The 20,481-nt window shown below is 33.9% G+C and overlaps 1 non-coding gene across 1 annotated transcript; it reads right to left on the bottom strand.

Moving 5' to 3' along the window:
* Positions 1–3,616: 3,616 nt before the first annotated feature.
* TRNAW-CCA (transfer RNA tryptophan (anticodon CCA)) lies at positions 3,617–3,688 on the bottom strand. The gene has a single exon. It is a non-coding gene; the product is annotated as a tRNA-Trp (tRNA).
* Between the last annotated feature and the right edge of the window lie 16,793 nt (positions 3,689–20,481).

Here is a 20,481-nt window from a genome sequence, read left to right as displayed (position 1 = left end):
GTAAATATATTTATTTTTGTTTATTAATCACTCCATTGTTTTAACAAAGATTTAGCATGACGTTAGTATTTATTTATAATATTTTAAGTCAACACATGTAAAAAGCAGGTAGATTTATATAATATTTAGGGTAGATTTGAACAGGTATCCATTTAGTATTTAGTAGACTGAAATAGTATAAATTCTTATCTATTTCTGTTATCGCAGAAATACTATTCCGTTTAGAAACGATGTAATAAAAAGGGCGGCCTGTTATCTCCCAATTAATGTCACAACCATTACAACCATCCACTTAAATTGAAACATTTTAGTTTTTTACAGGGTGATTAGAAAGATGTGCTTTTTCCGAGTGATATTAATTCCTTTTATTTTTTCAGATGTCATCAATCATATAAAACGTATTTAGTGTCATTTTTTTTATAATTTATAGTACCTACTTATGTAGATATTATGCTTCCATATTGTTACATATTTTTACCTGCAGCAAAGTCATACAGGGATTTTTATTAATTACAACATTGCAAAATAATAGCATACAGGGTGTTCAGAGCCGTAAATGACTAAGTTTAACCAGAGATTCTTCAAACTATTTGCAGTAAATGTAAAGAAAATTTTGTTCTCTGTTGACATATTTAGTTTTTTTTTCTTTTCATCCTAAAACATTAAAAAACCATTAGGTGTTGGACAGGTAGGTTGGGGGTAAAGAATTGAGTGGTTTCTCGGCTGAATGACAAGTGATGACGTGTGCATATTTTTTGTTTGTATTTTGAAGAAAAAAAACATCAAAAACAGATATATCTCTTACAAAAGTATAATTTAAATTTTTCACTACAAATAATGTCCGTAATCACTGGTTAGAGGTAAGTCCGGTTTTAATTTTTTTTTTTTTTTTTTTATATTTACTCCACACAGGAGGCCCTGAAGAAAATAATTTCCCTCAGGGCCTATGTCATCTTTGGGGATGCTGTGTGGAGGGTCTTTTTGTGGAGAGGAAGGAGTGAACATGGGTCTTGAAGAGTCCCATGTTGTAGGAGGGAGGAAACACAGAGGCCGGCAGTTCGTTCCACAGCCGAGCTGTTGAACTTAAGAACGAATCGTAGAAGCGACCCGTTCTCATGTGACAAGTGTCAACTGTGTACAAATGTTGGGCGCGCGTTTGGCGTGTATCCCGACTACGCACCGGTGCCGAAGGGATCAATGACGCTAGTTCTTCAGAGCATCTTCCATTGTAATACCGATAGAACAAGGACAGCATACCTACCTGACGCCTGTGCTCTAAAGATTGCAGTCCGTTTGTTAAGATTGGGGAATCTATCAAACGGACCGCCCGTTTCTGCACAATTTTTAATCCAGCAAAGAAATAGATTTTCTTTTAAATCATTGCCTTGCGAAAAAAGTATTTTTTACTATTATTACATTTTATACGGTGCATAACTGGTTGATCTTCAGGTGCCCGGGGGCAAAAAAGTAACTTTTTTAGAAATTCTTTTTGTTCCATTATTAAAATATTTTTCCCTAGAAGAATTTATATTTTCCCATACAAACAATTCAACGTTTTTCACCTAAAAACTACCTTAAAACGTTGGAATTCTACTTCTAAAATCATGTAGAATCACCCCCCGTTCCCCACCCCCGAAGTTAGTGCGCTTTACCCCCGGACACCCTGCATCGAAGCACCAGCTTAACTAACAGTTATCATGATGCCGACATCAACTGCAAATTGGCGTTCCACTCTTATGCGCCCAAATCCTCAATACGGCAATAATCGCTACATTACAGATGGCAATCGATGTACAACGTACAGCTTGACACGCTTAACTTTACAGTCAATAGTTTCGCTAACAAATTATGTCCCCTCCAGCGTTTGAGGGTCGTATATGACTGGGCGTTAATATTTTATAAAATTATTTTTATCTTTTTTTATATCATGCCTCAAATATTTATGCTGGAATCGATTAATGAAATCCTAAAAATAGCCAAAAATGAATAACTCATATTTCGCGCCGCTATCGTGACAATCGGTTTAACTTTAAAAATTATTTCTTATTTTTTTTATTATATGAACGAGATAAAAGTGAAGATTTTCTTAACAATTTCCAAACTAAATGAATGTGTTTTCGAAATATCGAGTTCTCTCAATTTTTCTATGATTGGAGTAAAATAATGAGGTTTGCGTTTTTGACAACATTTTTCACGTTTGATATTAAACTTTTATTATTTAGAAATAGTAATATTTATTTTAAATGCATACACCGGAAAGATAATTTTATTTAGTTTCCAAAACAGTGTTATTTGTTATTAAGAAAAATTAAATAAATAAGATTTATATTCCGCATTTCAAATACACAGAAAACATTGCAAACTGAACAAATGTGATAAAAGTACTGAAGCAACAATTTCGTTCGTTATTTATTTTAAAGTTAAAACTGTCAAACTGTAAATGTAAACGAGTTTACTGGCATAAATGAAAATAATATTATTATTTTACTAAACACACGGTAGTTATAAAAGGTTCCACAAAGGGGCACGCTTTAGCTGCATATTTTCAATTTAAAAAAATGCTCAGGTATAACAGGTTCAGGTGGTTGCTTATTTAAATATTATTAATAGGTTGGAATGGGAACCATTTTGTTGATGTTTATAATTTATTAGCATTGAAAATAATAATGATAGTATGTTTATTCCAGAAGCCATTATTTGTAATATATATTTTTCATTGTGATGGCTTACCTTGTATCATGTCGTTAATGAAATATTTTTTCTTGGAATTAAGTAATATTAACTATTCTTTGGAAAATTTTGGTTTATTTTTTTTATTTTTATCAGTTAACTCCACAAGGAGGCCCAGAAGAAAATAATTTAACTCCGAACCTATGTGGCATTTGGTGATGTTGTATGCAGAGTATTTTTGAGTAGAGGAAGGCACGAACATGGATCTTGAAGAGTTCCTTGTTGTAGAAGGGAGGAAACACTCGGGCAGGCAAATCGTTCCACAGCCGAGCTGTTGAACTCAAGAACGAGTCGTATAAACGATCCGTTCTCATGTGATAAATTTCAACCGTGTACAAATGTTGGGTTTGTTTCCCGACTATGTGCTGGTGCGGAAGAGATCAATGACACTAGTTTCTAGGAGTATCTTCCATTGAAATACCGGTAGTTCAAGGACAGCATTCCCACCGGACGCATTTGCTTTAAAGATTTGTTTTGTTTGTTTTCCGTTTTTGCACATATTCAAGGGTATTTTCAATTATTTTTGGACTCCAGTCCAGAGGTGGCTGTCAAATTCATGTCAGAAGTTGCGTATCTCAAACAATTTATCATTAAAAAAATATATATTTGTTCATACGAAAAAAAATTTAGATTTTATCAATTTTTGTTATCTGAAATCATTTGGATATATAAGATATAAACAAAAATAAATAGTTTTCAATAATTGCATCATTCTTTCAGCAATAATGAAAAGAAATTTCAATTCATATTTTTTTTTAAAATACCTAATTAACGTACAAAACATTGATTTTTTTTTATTTGACGGTGTTTCCATTGTTTATTACGTCTTATTTGAACAATTGCTCATTATAAAAATACATAATAAAAATTCAACAAAAAGAATCGTTGACCCCGACGTGATTTGAACACGCAACCTTCTGATCTGGAGTCAGACGCGCTACCGTTGCGCCACGGAGTCGGTATTGTGCAGCGCGTACAAAACTTCTATTATAATGCGTACAGACTACAGACTGTACAGAGTGCATACATATTTACCTATATTATTTGTAGTCGCTAGCCGAGTGAAGTGAGGTCAAAGATTGTTATTAGTTATTTGTCGAACATGTCAAAAAGTCTGGATATTTTTTCAATCTCTAAATAGTATAAAATAAAGTCGCTATCCGCGTCTGTCTGTTTGTGCGCTTAGTTCTTCTAAACTACGCAACGGATTTAGATATGGTTTTCACTATCATTTAGAAAATTTCTTCCGGAAGGTTTATGTATATTATACTTGTACATTATATTTATATAACGTAGAGAAAAGTCGATGTTTTGTAATCAAGTCGTAAAAAAAAATTCAGGCGATTACATTGCTAACGCTGGCTAAACCTTATAAGATACATCAAAAATAATATACTATACGAAAGTGTCAACTTCATCACAATTTCATAACTTTACCCCAAACGATTTATGTTATTTCTCCGAGTAAAATAGAACCGTTCTATTCATATACATTATACTCCTAGTATTCGGAGAAAACTTACTGATATAAAATACCGTTAATTTATAAAAAATTGGAAAAAATATTTTCGTGTTAAAAACAGGACTGCAGGCTTTTAACGAATGAATTGACAGAATTCCTAACAAAGTATCAGTTAAAAGCGAATGTTTTATAAGGACGGCGAAACATGTGTTCATACAAATTTTAATATTAAGATTGACATACTGATAGTGTCGCATTCCGTCATGACATTTATTAGGAAAAAACACGATTCTCGATATATTCTAAATGACTAATATTTTATCAGGAAATTGGCATGCTATAAATTTTTTCACGACTTTTCAATTATCAAAAAAAAACATTATGGCGCAATTCAAAATCTTTTTTTTTTCACAGCACAAATCAAAAAACTTATACCCCAAAATCGACTAGAAATAGCATAATTTCCAGTTTCCCACTTTTACTACGAGTTATCGAACGCCGTGTATAAATATAAAAAAAACTCACAGATCCAGGCAGGTTAGTACTAATATTTAAATAAAACGGACCTATACACACAGCAAAACAGATTTTCATTATTCTATTAAAATGATTTCGGGGTTTATTTAAGATAAAGCGTAAACTGAAATTTCCTTTTATTTTTGTACGGTTCGTATTATAACTACCCAGCACAATGCCATAACACAGGGACATCCCTAGCATGGCGGATGTACTATCACAAATATGTATAAATGTTCAACAAGTTCTTATAATAAAATAAATAAATAAAAAAAATGCATAGTCATATAACCAAATAACGTAAAACATAAATATTTATCAGTTGGTACATAAGTATTATATGGCCAAAATAAAACCAATTATGGATTTCCTCCTTGTAACTTTACCTCTACTGAGACAGCATAATAGCTTATTCAAAAACCATCAGAGAAATATTATTTTATGGACCTCTTGTATTAGGTTAGTTCGCAATTGAAAATATCCACCTTGGAAAATACGCTATAGAAATTATTGCATAGTCTGTTCAGGTAAGAATTCTGCTTAGAGTTTGTTTTGCATTGATCCACCCTGAACAGGACAGAGCGAAAGCGACTGAAAGAGCGTGTTGAACGCGCAGGTACATTGAATTGAATCTTATTTACTAACTCTGGGCATAGAATATTATTGTTAACTACTGTATACAGGAATAGTGCATCCTTATGATGCCTGCGTACACTCAGTGAATCACTTTTAAAGTATGAAGCTGCCTCTGCATAGTTATTAAATCTTATAATATGTTCTTACATACCTTACCTTACATGCCATAGATAAAGAATAGAATCTCAAGATTTTTTAACGGTCCTAACATGACAAAAATTAAATATATTATAATAAAACAAATAAAAAAAACTGCCATATGTAAGGTACACGTAGAAAAATTTAAATTATTGGCTCTATTTACGACAAATTAATTAACTCGTATAACTGCAATAATGATCAATATCTAGCTACTAAATTCCGATAAAAAATACATTTCATTCAATACCAGGTACGTTACACCGTTACAGTTAATCAGTAAGGGATTAATCAAATTCTTGCAGTCATGAAAAGCGATAAAAGAAAAACTAGGTTAAATAGGTTACATCAGGTCAGGTTTACAAAGGTTAGTTTTTCATCACTTTTTATGACTTTTTGAAGGTGTATTGAGTTATCATCGAACCGTTCTTCGCTTTTTAGACATTCGAGTTGGATGATAATGGGTTGAAAACTTTACTTTTAAGTATCCCCAGCAGGAAAACGTCTGGACTCCTCTCCTCGGTTGCCAGTTGATTCCTCCTCGGTGACTAATTACTCTTTCACGGAATACATCGTGAAGAGCAGCTAACAAGTCATTTGTTACGTGGAAATTGGCTCCATCTAGCTTGAAAAATTTGTTGCGGTTCTAGCCAATCGGATTTAGCATTTTTAAAGCCAAAAAAGTCAGGATCATATGGAATTATCGATCAGAACGAAAAACATTTTGAGACACCCTTTATCTTTATCACCTTTCTATGAACTTAAGAACATAATATAAATTATTTTATGAGAAAGCTTAATTTCTCGCAGAAATTGAGTGAAACAAATTTAAAACTTAGATGAATGTGACCTCTGCAGTAGTTGCGAGATAATTGCGAAAAGTAATGTATAAATAATTACATTTCCTATGGACTTACGTCAGGTACCATATTGTTTACTGATATCTAACTAAGCACAGAGGCGGAGTGGGAACATTTATAAAATCTTTGTTTTCGAAAGAAATAACAAGTTGTACTTAGCTTCCTTGAATAATGACAGTATCATAATATTTTTAACACAAGGATTATCTCAGTTAAGGATTAAGGTGTAAAAACTTAACTAAAAAGAATTTATTTTTCATTATAAGCAGGACCCGCTAAACTGCCAAAGCAATTTGTCGGCAGGTAATTTCACATTATTAATTAAAGCACATATATAAAACTAGAAGCAACAATATAGAAAATAGATACAGAAGAATAACATTTCAAATAGGTACTTCAATACAAAGGCACAAAATACATGGACAGATAGATATAACGTGATCAGCGTGCTCGTAGGTATTTACGCATTCAAAGGTACACAGCATACTTTAACAAACATTCAAAGGCACCCAAAATAGTTAAACATAAAAGAAATATAAACAATAGAGGCATAACATTATTCACAAACTATCAGAGAAGTATTCTTTTATGGACCTCTTGTATTCTGATGGTCCGCTAAAGTATGTCCACTGGACCTAGTTCAGTGAAACCACACGCTTTGTCTCAGTAACGTATCTCGTGTCATCACCTTGGAAGAATTAAATGGGTCCTCTATTAATTCATCGAAGCATCTGTCAAACCTTAAAAAATTCACATTTCGAAACCTTATCGCTTATCTGCACGGAGAAAATTGAGTACGGCTTTTTTTAATCAAGATACTGTTAAAAATGTGACAGCATGACCATTTCCTAATAAAATATTAGTCATTCAGAATATATCTGAACACGTGTTCACATAGGTGTCCTTGTTCGAGAAAATAAAATGGACGAGATGTGACAATATTATTATTTTTAAGAACACGCGTTCTGACTTCATCATAACATATTCGTGCTTTATTGATAGTTTGTAATGAAATATGACAAATCATTTGTTATGGGCTTTCAGTCCCGTTTTTAACAGGATAACTAATGATTGGACTAGATTTTTAATAAATTATCACGTTTTATATCAGTAAGTTTTCTCCGTGAATCTCTTCAAATTATTTTTAATCCGGTTAAAAACGGGATTGCAGGACGTTTCCTGATGCACTTTTAGTAAATTCGTAATAATATAGGAATTACAAATAAAAATGTTCATGCACCTGCGTTTGTCTTAATAATACATAAGTAATGACAAAATGCGAAAATGTTAGGATTTTTATGAACACGTATTCCGACGGTTCCATGATAAGTCAACACAGTGAAAATTCAACACGCTTTTAAAAAGTGATATAAAGTCATTAGAAACGATGAAAAAAAGTAATCTAAACCTAATCTAACCTAACCTACTTAACCCAGTTAATAAAGTTTTTGTTTCATCACTTTCCATGACTTTATATAACTTTTTAAAGGTGTGATGATTTATCCGGTCACCGAGTACAAGATGGGTCATTATTCCTAAGAAGAAAAAAATTAGCTAATAACCATATACATACTAATAAATCTAAATAAATAACAATATCTAGGATGACATTCAGTTCTTAGAAAATACGCAGAAATGTCGCAATTAACTCACCGATAGCCGAAATTGGTATGTTTAATTATTATTATTGAAATGCAAACATGGCTAGCATGAAAGATTATAGTTAGCTAGCGCAATAATAGCCTCATCAAATGGGCAATGGGCATTAAAGTGCCCAGTCGACCACTCTAATAATGTTCCGTTTGGAGTAATCAGTAAAGTACTAAGCCTTTAGCTTTAGCTTGGTGAGAAGTTGCGTAAACTCGTAACATTAGATCTGTATCTGCGAAGAAAGTTGCGTAACCTTGTTTTCTAGTTTCTAAATAGGCGCGTTCGTTACCGTCAACACTATGGGTAAAGTGATTTTAACATTGTTTGTTAGATTCAACGAAAATACAGTGACGATTTGTTGAATTAGTGAACATTGTGCACGGTGAAATAAATTATTTAATAAAACAGAATCCCGTCGAAATCAGTTGAATGTTGGAGCATTATCATTATACTATTAGCATTAGAAAAAGGCATAAGCTAAAAAGTTGGAAAAAAATGATAAATTGGTCTGTGCCAGACGGCGTCCAGCTTCCTCTCCTACCTCCAATTATGTCCTCCTAATACCACCCTCAAATTAATCGATTTACTTTATTTTTAAGCAATAATTATTAGCCTATACACCTTTGTTAATTGAAAAAATCTTCCGAGAGAAAATACACGCCGTCGACGGGAATTGAACCCGCAGTCTTTTTGCAATAGTATCAATTTATGTCCATTTTCGTGGGTCTCGTCCAACCACAGTTCAATTTAGGTCGTCAGATCTCACCTCTGGAAGGTTTCTGTTTCTCTATCCCCTCACGTTGTTACGGTAATGTCGACCACCTTGTTTTGCTTCAAAGGACCCCTGTACACGAGCAATTTTTGTTGCGACAACAGTTGGCAACTATTTCAAATCCATACGAATTCAAAAAAGGCTCCCTAGTGTCGCATCGCCTCGTATAATATACACCGCAATGGATTTTAATGCACGAAAATTTTGCCAGCAACAAAGTGGCTCGTGTTTGCCTGGACTAATCCTATCTGTAGTATTTCTACCGTGAATCTCCTTGCAAACACAATAAATTAGTATTGTAAAAATTTTAGGAACTACAAATCATTATCATTCCCGCTCAACAATGATTGGAGGCGACGTGAGTCTCATTTTAGTAGTGACGTGTACGGACTTCGCGCAAGTAGTTTACGACGTAGGTAAGTACACAACATAAGTATCGAATACTTTCATATCCCTGTGGAAGAAGAAACTAACTGTGAAGTGATATTCAAATTCTTCCGACTGGGAGATGATATACTTACTACAAAGATTTTTTTTACAATAGATTTTGGATGAGGTTTGTGTATTTGGGAGTAATGTTTACGAAATATGGGTTTATTTAAAGAAGGGTAAAGGCAGGAAACTCTATTAATGAAGGTCTAAACGCTATAAGCGCCAATACAAAATAGCCAAAACAGTGAAGATAGCAGTCCACAATGGTGTGCTGAAACAAGCCCTAATTTACGGCAGTGAGGCATGCATCTGGCAGAGAAAGGATAAAAGCAGACTGAATGCTGTAGAAATGAGATCCCTCAGGCGTATGTGTGGTATATTTAATGAAGGGCAAATGCAGGAAAATTTAAACAAAGGACTAAACGCGATTGGCGCCAATAAAAAATAGTCCACAATGGTGTCCTGAAACCAACCCCAATGCATGACAGTCAGGCTTGGAACCGGTAAAGGATGACAGTAGACCACATGCTGTAGAAATGAGATCCCTGAGAAGCATATATGGTTAAAACATGCAACACAGCCGTATGACGGATGCATAATTAACAAAATTACTGTACGTGCCAAACTTGGACATGATGGAAAGATTGAGTTATTGCTCCATGATAAAATGACACGATCAATTCAATGAAATATTGCGTCGGGTCACGTTAAGAGTCAGAAAAACAGAATGAGACGATACATAAATGTGAATGAAGCAATGAGAGAGAGAGCTGAGTCAGAATAATTGCGTGGTGGTTTTTCCTATCTACCTATCCCAACTAACAGCGTGATCGCTAATTAGTTTACTAGGTTGGGGGTTTTCGGAGAATTTCTAATATAAAATTGTCATCCAATAACCTTGTAAATCCTTTCAGAAATATGCAGATGTAGGCAAGCCCACATAATACATTATAAGGTATATTTCTCGTGCGTGGCTAGCTTTAGGTTCATTTTATAATGTGCATTCATTCCTCTGTACATTGTATCCGGAAACAAGTTTGTACAAGTGATGAATTGTAGTCGATTTTCTTGTAATATTTTTTCTAATTTGAGTTTTCGTTTTCGAGTAAATCGAATGTGAAGTTCTAATTATTTTTAGGCCAAATTTGAGGGAGATTATCTGCTGTCTTTAAAATATTTTTTAAACCACTAACTAAATTTTATTTGCTAAAAACATTAAAAAACATTAAAAAAAAAAACAAAATCAATTTGTTCAAAAATCAAAAAAATATTTTTTGATTCTCTCTGTGATGTAAATTCTCCGTTGTACACTAGTTTGCGGACACCATGTATTTAGTTTACCTTAAAATTAGCAACTTAAATAAATTATTCAAAACAATGCATCTCTCATCACCATATATTTAAATTGTTCGTAAAATTCTCACAAATTATCGTGTCATTGACATGTCAGCAAAATGAAATATTATGCAATATACTAACATCTTATATTGTGTATTGAAAGCTTTTTTCTTGAATTCACTTTCATCGCGAGTCATTTAGTTGAATGGTCTCTAATCCCAGTTTACCGTGAGAACTCGCAGTGCGGACGTAATTCAAGTTAAACATTTCCTGGTACATGCAAATGCAGTCAGCGGTCACTTTCCTCACATTCCAAGCGACGTCTGGGACTAATCCGGGGTCTGCGGTCGCTTGGACTGCTTGTTTAGAGGCAGGTCTTAGACCCGACATTCGAGATTAGATTAGAAACTCGACTCATGCGAGCTGGTAAAGTTATTTGAGATACAATCTTTTTGCTCTGAAGAAATAATATTTATGTGTGTAACATCTTAAATCTAAATATCTTATAATATTTTTTAAGTTTTTTTGGACATCAATTTAATGTTTTTTCTTTTTTTTTTGTGTCCAACATTTAAAAAAAAATTTTTCAACATATCTACTTGAATTTCTTCTTTGATTTTGGTAATGAATTAATGCAATTTTGGGAAGCCGAAATTAACCCACTTTCCGACACTTAGCTATAAAGTGCGCCCTACTGTCGAATTTGGCAGCCATCTCTGGTCCGGAGCCCCTAAATACCTGAAAAAAACCCTTGACTCTGTGCAAAAACAGGCGGTCAGTTTGATAGATTCCCCAATCTTAACAAACGGACTGCAATCTTTAGAGCACAGGCATCAGGTAGGTATGCTGTCCTTGTTCTATCGGTATTACAATGGAAGATGCTCTGAGGAACTAGCGTCATTGATCACTTCGGCACCGGTGCGTAGTCGGGATACACGCCAAACGCGCGCCCAACATTTGTACACGGTTGACATTTGTCACATGAGAACGGGTCGCTTCTACGATTCGTTCTTAAGTTCAACAGCTCGGCTGTGGAACGAACTGCCGGTCTCTGTGTTTCCTCCCTCCTACAACATGGGACTCTTCAAGATCCATGTTCACTCCTTCCTCTCCACAAAAAGACCGTCCACACAGCATCCCCAAAGATGACATAGGCCCTGAGGGAAATTATTTTCTTCAGGGCCTCCTGTGGGGAGTTAATATAAAAAAATACTGTATTTTTTAAAGTTGTTTCCTTTACGCGTTCAAACATTTCTAATGAAAAAAAAGTTTTGTAGTTTACATTCATATTTTTTATTGAGTAATTTATTTTTTTATTTATATTCTACTCAAGTGAAACGATAGGAAAACCTTCAATTTATTAAAGCATATTTTTGGTATTCATAATGTACACCAATTCGTAAAAAAAATAAATTTCAACATACACAAAATAACACTAACAGACCAGTTAGACAAGCGTACAAAGAAAACATAAAAACTCCGACAGTCAATTCAAGCTTTGGACAAAGACACTACCAATACCATGCAATAAAAGCTTTCAACAGTTTAAAAGTTGAAATTAAAATTGAGGAAAATAAAAATAAATTCGCACACAAAATTACAAAATGGATTAAAGAACAAAAAAGACAATATTACCAAAATTTCATAGCATAAAATACAAATAAAACCTTCACGTAACACACAAAACCAATGTAAACACACATCACTCACAAACACACAAGATTATTTTCAATGTACTATTTTTTTAATTTTAAATATATTATTATGTATTTTTAATTTTAAATGTATAATTTTTCTCATTAAATGTATTATGTAGTTTATATTTCATATTATAAAATGAAGGCCTCAGCACGGGCAAGCCACCCAGTGAAGCCTACATTACTGGAAAACCTGAATTGTAAAAAATATTGTACTTAATAATAAAATAAAGATTAATCAAAATAGTGATTTGGCATTAAGCCCCGCCTTAATCCATTTATTTAGATTGTCTGAGGCCCAGGAGACACGTCTTTGCATATTGGCAACATATTCTTTACTCAAATCAGTACATAGGTATGCGCATTTGTTGTTTAATTTGACTGGAATAGTGTTTTAACAAAGGTTTCCAGAGACACCTTTCAATTTCACTTCCTCTAACTAAACGATACTTGTTGCACGATTACAGATCGCGTGCTACAAACTACAAATACAAAAGTAGCGCGTCGTTGAATTAATCGTTCAAATGCAAACGATGACGATTTCGTGACAGTAGAAAACGGCGTTAATTCAAATGTGTTCTTGCGTCATAAAATTTGCGCATATTTTCTGTCTGATATTTCATGGTCAATACTATTTACTGTCATCATTATTTCCTTTATTGAATTATGTAAAAAAAGACATTCGACTAATATGTCTTCCATTTTTTTTACAATTGTTACAAAAAGAGCAAAAGATTGCGAAAACGAATTAGACTGGTAATTAATTACTTGTGTATTTCTCGAGTGTTAATTGTCACCCCCCCATTAAAAAGCGTTTTTTTTTCTATTTTACATAACTGATAAACAACCATTAATGTATCGTAAATGGTTGTTTATCAGTTGTGTAAAATTATAAACACGTTTATTATTAAGGGGAATGTATAAAACCACAGCAAATTTTAATGTATTTACTAAGTTGTTTATGAGGTTCTGAAAAGTAGATTCTACCGGCTGCGACAATTTTACATTTTGTGTTTTGTTTGAGAGGTGGGTAACTTCTTTAACACTTCTGTTATTTTCTATAAGATAATATAAGATGTAGAATATTGATTGATACACCGATTTAATAAATTACAAGAATGGTGGCTAATCTATCTTGGATGATGGTCCGGAATTGAAAGAGACTGAGTGAGATCCCGCTACTCTAACAATGCGTGAACAACTTAAAGTTTTTCTAATCCCACAATGATTAAATTTGAAATAATTATTTATATTTTACTCTATGATGCCCGTCACTGGAACGAAGGTAAACCAGGAAAATGTTATTTCCCATTACTTTCAAGAAAAGTGCATTTGCCAAAAAGCGGAAGGTCCCGCAGTTCAACTCTCAATCGCTGCTAACCATTATTTCCGTGTACGATTTTCTAATGCATACCTTCCTCTACTTTGATGCAATATGTTGTTAGAACATCATAGCGCTTTATGCATTTTTTAACTTGACTCCCAACCAGTAATTTTGTAATTTAAAAAACTATATTCAGGAACAGAAGAACCCATTAATGTAATATATTAATGATGTAGAAGATAATACTAATAAAACTAAACGAAACATGAAACAGAACAAGACACAGATAACGGTTACAACTAGAAATCGAACCCAGGATCTCTTGTCTTACCTGTACAGGCGTCTTAACCACATTGGGACCTATTTATTAAACGTCATATTTGTCGATCTCATATTTCAAATTGAGAATTAACAATATCATCTTGCAACTATTTTTTACCGGCTACCTTCAAGTTGAGTTTAAAAAAAAGTTGTTCCTGTATACAGGTTGTATCGGCACGTACCCGACACACTTTAACCAGCTATTCCTTAGCATATTTGGAGTAAAAAATCTTATGTGCACTTTGCTTTCCGGTAACGTTTTTTTTTTAATGAAAAAATTACTCTTCATATTTTCACGACATGTCACCACTGTTTTATCCTTTGTCAAAGTTTGAAAACCCATCTGGCAATATTTTATTCGAATTCCGTTGAATAATGTACGTGTGTACCTATATTGGCGCGCTTTTACAATCACAACGAAATGGCACGGCACCATTCGTCTCATTTTTAACTATTATTATTCAGTGTGTGCGAAAGAGCGAAGACGCTTTTCGACATACTTGCTAATAACAGCTGTTGAACACGAAAAGCAATGCCAATGACAGTGATGGAGTGTGGAAATTTTTAATTGAAAAAAAATGCTACCGGACAGCAAAGTGCCCATAACATTTTTTACTCCAAATGTGCTAAGGAATAGCTGGTTAAAGTTTGTCGGGATAGTGCCGATACACCTTGTATATTCATTTAGACTTTTTTTTAAAAGTCAATAGGTGTCCCATATAAATAAAAATTGGATATGTTTATCCTAGACACTATCTAGGTTACAAACCAATTTCATTAGAAACTTTTGTGACCATTTAAAAAGGTAGCTAGGTATATGACGTTTAGTGGTTAAGACGCTTGTCCAGGTAAGACGAGAGATCCTGGGTTCGATTTCTAGCTGTGACCGTTTCATGTTTAATAAAAAAATGTTTTAATTTTCTCAAAAACATTATTGCAATGTCAGGCTACAGTCGCAATTCCACTTAGGCAACTCTAAACGACAAGATACATGCTACATGTTTCCTAGGCTTCTGGGTGTGCAACTATGTGCCATAAATTTTAACAATGTCGCAGGTGGATTTTGGCTACGTATTTCGCATGCGGTTTTTGGTTATGCTTGTAGCATGCGTCTAAACGATTCCACGGAAGAAACATCAGTTTTTTGCAACATGTTTTTACAAACAGACGCGGCTGCATATTTGATAACAGCTATGAATCGTTGGAAAAAATAGAAGAAAGTAACGGTGCAGGTGGTGGAGAAGAGAATTATTTGTTGATGGTCAAAAGGCTCAGAATGATTTTTGCAAGAAATTGGTTACAATCGTATTTAATCACTAATTGCATCAGCTCATCGTTTTTCATCGTGTTCATTTTATAACTACTAATTTTATTACTCCACAACAATTAAAAAATATAAATTAAGGGCACATAAATACTTAATCTTTTTTATTTAATTAAAATCAATTTTAATAGTATAATATTAAGTTCTGCAAGTATTTTTCGGTTTTTGTTATTGTTACAGCTGTTTCGGCTTTCAAGGCCATTTTCAAACTGTTGTTTTAACCACGTTTAGACGACTTATTTATATGATTCTATTTTACCCCATCCTAATTTAAAATGCTTTATTACCGGTTAAACCGATTTACTAATAAAATAATTGTGACAATAGATTTCATATTCTGTGGGGGTATTTTGAAGTCTGCTTTCCCCAAATTAATGTTATTTTAATTGTTTAGTAATGATGTAGTAGCTATTAATTTATTTAAATGTGTTATATTGTTTAGGTTTTGTGAACATACTTGGAAGCGGGGAATAAATAATTTTCCTTGCTTTTTTAATTAATGTTATATCAGGGTCATTGGTCCTTTTATTGATTTTTAATTGTTCAAGTAAATTTAATCTAAGGCCCTTTCTTTCTAAATGAAAGCCGAAACAGCTGTAACAATAACAAAAACCAAAAAATACTTGCAAAACTTAGTAATTATTTTATCAAAATTGATTTAATTAAATTTAAAAAAAATGGAGTTCTACTAAATAATATTTTATCGTTTGTCTGTATTTTTGACACAATCAGCTCCAATTTTGAAATTGACACTTAGCGACAAAGTACCTACGTATAAAATAATTTTTTAACAGAAAATTATTTTTTACATTTAAAAATTGGAACTGATTTTTCAAGAATTCAGAATATCCCGTGATTTTTCACGAGTCAGCGCTAGTACGCTATTTATGAGTACGACGGTGCTTAAATTATAAAAGACGTTCTAAATAGGTAAAAAATGCATATAAGTAAGCAAAGAACGGAAATCTCGTAATTCCAGCTAATATTATTTGTTCATATCAATCAATCATGCAGTTGGCTGCTGATATTGTGCATAAATACCAATGGTTGTCCGTTTGCAATAATTCGTTGTTCAGTAATCCAACACTTCATAATATCTTTACAACTAATCACATAAAGATAATTACATCCATCAATAGTGTTGGGCAATGCAACGCCTACCCCGTCGGAACTCTGTAATGCTGTATGAGTGTGGATGAAGCAATGATGGCCAGTAATAATGTAGTGTTGAAACACCGTACTTCAGTAGGTAGGTTAGGTAGGTCATCATTGTGTTATTTATTTTATTTGCTACTGACTTCACCGATGATTTAAGGCGCCGCATACCCAATTTCTACCTATTTATAACAAGTTTCTCGTTAACTCCTTAAGAGGAAACCCGGGCGCTGAGAAATTTGAACAATAAGTATTTTAAAAATCACTTGCTATTTCACTCTGCTCAGCGAGCGCGCTATCGATGTGTATGTACCCACCCAACTAAGAGTGTGTGTGTGCATGTTACGCTCGACTCCCGCCTCTCCCGCATCCCGCCTCCTCCGCCTTCCGTATCTCCCGTCTTCCGTCCTTCGTCATGTATCTGGTGTTTGTGGTTATCTTTCCAACTTATTTCTCCGTTACTGATTTTGTCTCGGCGTATAATCTCGGCGAAATGGATTTTGATAGGATTTTCACTATCATTAAAAGATTTTCTTCCGAAAGGTTTACACACGTAATTTATAAATATGTATTATATTTATAAAAAGTAGAGGAAAGTCATTGTGTAATCAAGTGATTTAAAATATATTTTCGGGCGCTTAAATTGCTAACGCTGGCTAAACCTTGTGAGATACATCAAAATAATGTACTACTAATTAATTGTATTGCTCTTACTTACTTGACCGGTCAGTGGATGAGTGGGCATCGCGTTTGGGTCCCACCCGGGCGTCCCATGTTCGATTCCTCGGCTGGCTAAGTTCTCCATCACAACACAAGCAATACCTTCCGCTTAGTGTGGTGGTAGTAGGAGTTTTTCAAATGTTAGGTTATTCGTAACCAGGGAATGTTTGTCTTTCTTTTAAAAATTTAAAAAAAAATCTTTCTACCCATATAGGTACACCTACTAAAATATGTAGGTGCGTACATTTGAACTGCCTCCGTGGTTGAAGCTACGAATTCTTGGCTACGAATCCGCAGGTCGCGGCGTGCGCAAGTAAATTTTATTAAATTAATTTGTGTCGTTTTGCTAAATTAATCCATGAAAAATAATATAAAATACTCGTTTGGACAGATAGTTATCTTTTTTGTTTATCAAAACTTAACTAAACCATTCAAGTTCTTTGAGACAGGGAAAAGTATTAAAATAAAATGTTTATTTTTTATTTTAGTAAAATTCCTGAAATCAACAGGTTTTAATTCCCTTGCGATGTTTATTTGGCCAAAATGACCAATTTTTACCACATAAACATCGCAAGTGACCAATTTTCGATATAATATTGCAATTTTTTGTTCACTATTTTGTTTTACGAATCTTATTATTGTGTTTTTTTAATAGAGCCAACGCCAATGCCATTCGTTGAAATTTTGAAAATGACATGAAAGCCATAACACCCTTGCCAATCACCACACTGCAAATCGGATGGTGTGGAGGAAACCTCCATTTTTTTCACTCTACCTCCAGACATGTCGGGGTTCTGAAAATCGGATCATGAGTAAAAATGAACTAGTATTTAAATATCCATGTAACTCGAAAATAATAGAAAATGTCATGACTAAACGGCGCAACTTTTCCTACTGTGTTTTGTTATAACAGATCACCACGCAAATGGCATCTTTTTAAAAATATATATTTAAAAAAAATTCTTTATTCATTGTAAGTTGAGAATTTTTTGACTTTCATGCTGGGTACATGTCCGTGTTACGACCAAATTCTGTATCGGGTTGCTACAGGGTTTTGTTATAATACTCGTCCAAATAAGTCGCGTCTCAACTTGAGCGCGCACATACAATAGTCAGGTGGCTTCTTGCTGCTAACTCATCTTCAGTCGCGTCGCGACTTGAGCGTGCGTTTAGACTGGTCTCCCGATCCGGCCTGCCACGCAACTGGCGGACCGATGCATATATCGCCAAGACCCGGACAATTCTCACCCCCATGAACCCGGGCACCCCTGCTCAAGTCACCAAACGTAGCGAACCACTTGGGGTGACCTATGACAGAGGTTATCCAATAAATGGTTCCCGGGGCGGCGGTACCCATAACCACCTCCCAAATTGAAAATTATTATAGTACTTGACGTATACAAATTGAATTTGGTCCAATTTTAGTAAGATTGGCAAGTATGGTATACTCGAAATAAGTCACTAAACCAAAAAAAAACTAATAAAATATATCAATAACTCGGGAAAAGACAACACTAGTGCACCGACACAATTCGATATACTACGCTACATCACTTTGCTGTATATTTATTTGTCGAAATAGAAGTTAAATAAATAAAAATATACATTATAGGTTATTGAAGAATTATAATATTATGCTAGTTACCCAAAAGTTATTTTTAAAAAAATTATCCATTTGAGTGTTTTGTATCCATATTGGCAATACGGAACGAAATCACCTCGGAGTTGGTCTGGCCGTAACGGATGTTTTTTTTACAGATATTATTTTACGTAAACATATGAAATTAAAGTAAGAATATCGGAATACTTCACCAAACAAACACAAAAGTGACCAAACGGAAAAAATAATAAAAAACATCGATCACTCGGGACAACACAACACTAGAATATCGAATATCGATTTATGACTACGTGACATCACTTCGCACAAATACATACGTATTTATCTAAACCCTGTCCCCCGACCCTTACCTCCCGAATACTGAGCGAAAGGGACACATGCAGCTCGGGCTACAAATACCTAAATGAAATCTGCAAAATCGAGGTTTTGTATTCCCCATTTTTCTCCTCCAAAAATTAACCGATTTTCAATTTTTTTTACCAACTACATAATAAGAAACTATTCTATGTCGGACCGTTTTGCTTTTTTCAAAATATATTGTCTAGTTTGTAGACTGAACGTCTTTTGACTGCGTTTAAATCAGGCAATTTTATTGATTTTTGGAAGGTCATAACTTCTATAAGAAGCAATTTATCAAAAAAAACAAAACGTACCGACACGCAAGTCGCCAATATCTATTTTATGTTAAAAAAATATTTGCTCTAGGGTTAAAATCCAGAAAGATAAATGGGGACTACGTTTGTATGGAAAAATCAACGCCCGGTTACGTCTTAAGTTTTTAAGTTCCAAAAAATTATATGTTATTTTTAAAGATAATATCTACACATTTGTTATGCAGTAAAAAAACTCGCATAGTAAGCTCAAAAAATAATTTTAACACGTTTTTTCCTGTTATTTAATATTTTATAAGCATGAAACAATTCACAGTGTATCTTTAAATACAACTAAAGCACTTTTCGAGAGATTTTTGCTCTATTTCAAACGAGTCCTGTTTTATTAAATATATTTACCATTTTCGCTTAATTATTATCGTTTTTTTAATATTAGCGCGCTCCCTCTAACATTAGTATTTATATATTTCCCTTTCAAACCATCTTTTAACGCTCACTGCGGGGCCTTTAACCCCGGCATTCCAAATTTCTACCAATTTGTAACACATTTACATTGAACACCTTTAATTTTTGAGCTCTTAAAGAAATATATGTCATTTTTTTAAGATAATATCTTTATATTAGCCGAGTAGAAAAGGTATTTTTGTGTCAGCGCTTTATAAGCAGCAGACACACACCTGGACGGATGACGAACCTCGTGCTGGTACTGTTGGTGGACGCGGTGGACTCTCTCGCCGCAGCAGCTGGTCTAGTTTCTTCACCACCTAGGATTCTTGCTGCAGACTATCCATCTTCTATCTTCGTGTCACCTGTTCCTCTTCTTCATTTTACTTAACTTGTCTTTATTTTTTAAAAATTTATATTTTTTGTAATACCCTCAACTACAAAGCGCCCCCGGGGTGATATCTCACAAAAGCAGCGCTATACAAATTGTAAAGTAAATCAATTAATTAATGAATAATTCCCTCTTCCCTCCCTTTCAAACCACATTTTTCTTATTTTTGAACGCTTACTGCGTAGTCTTAAAGGGTAGGAATAGGAGATGGGGGTGGTCGTTAATAAGCAGTCACAGTCTTTTTGTTTTGAAGGTCAAGAGTTCAAAATTTCATCAATCTCAGAACAAAACTATAGGTTTTATTCAAAAATTATGGATATAGGTCAAAAAAATTTTACC

Source organism: Hesperophylax consimilis, chromosome 24, assembly GCF_061612785.1.
Source record: "Hesperophylax consimilis isolate HC1 chromosome 24, BYU_Hcon_1.0, whole genome shotgun sequence".
NCBI lineage: Eukaryota > Metazoa > Arthropoda > Insecta > Trichoptera > Limnephilidae > Hesperophylax > Hesperophylax consimilis.
This window is presented reverse-complemented; position numbering and strand designations above follow the sequence as displayed.